Raw genomic sequence first — 717 nt, forward strand, 5'->3', positions numbered from 1 at the left:
AAAGACGGATAGGTCTCATCCTGCGAATCGAGAGATAACCCAGCAGTAGGATATACATGATGATGATTTCTACGAGTAGATGAGGGGAGTGGAAATATGTCCGTCGCGCTTCGCTCACAGAGACACTACAGATGCATTGGGGATAACCGAGGATATTAAAGCCTTGTTCGAGAAGATTGGCCTGGGGTACATCTTCGATCTCCACTGTGATTGCTATGCTGATTTGACCAGGCAGTTCCTCGCATCAGCCCGCCTCTACCATCCTGACGAGGACAACCCGGTAGCTGATAAGGCGATGTTCTCCTTCATTGTGAACAGGCAGTTCCACTCCATGACCATCTTTCAGCTGTGCGACGTCTTTGGGTTCGAGAAAGGACGTCAATCTTGTGTTCCTGACTTCCCGGAACACAATGATTTCTGGAAATTCATCACTTCAGGAAACTTCATCTCTAGAGAGGCCAAGCAAGCTAGAATTCGTAGCCCTGTTTTGCGATATGCAGTGAGAGTGATCAGCAGTGTTATCTATGGGAAGACAGAACCCGCTGCAGTGACAAAAGATGAGCTAGCTCTTCTGTTCATCGGGGCTGGACACCTATGGCCTCAGGGCGCAGACATTACCTATGTTAGCGGGAAGGACATAAACATAGGAGCTGTGATCGCGGAGAAGCTTGCGTACTTCAAAGTTTCAGACACGAAGAGATGTGGGTTTGGAGCGGT

Source organism: Brassica oleracea, chromosome C9, assembly GCF_000695525.1.
Source record: "Brassica oleracea var. oleracea cultivar TO1000 chromosome C9, BOL, whole genome shotgun sequence".
NCBI classification, from domain to species: domain Eukaryota; kingdom Viridiplantae; phylum Streptophyta; class Magnoliopsida; order Brassicales; family Brassicaceae; genus Brassica; species Brassica oleracea.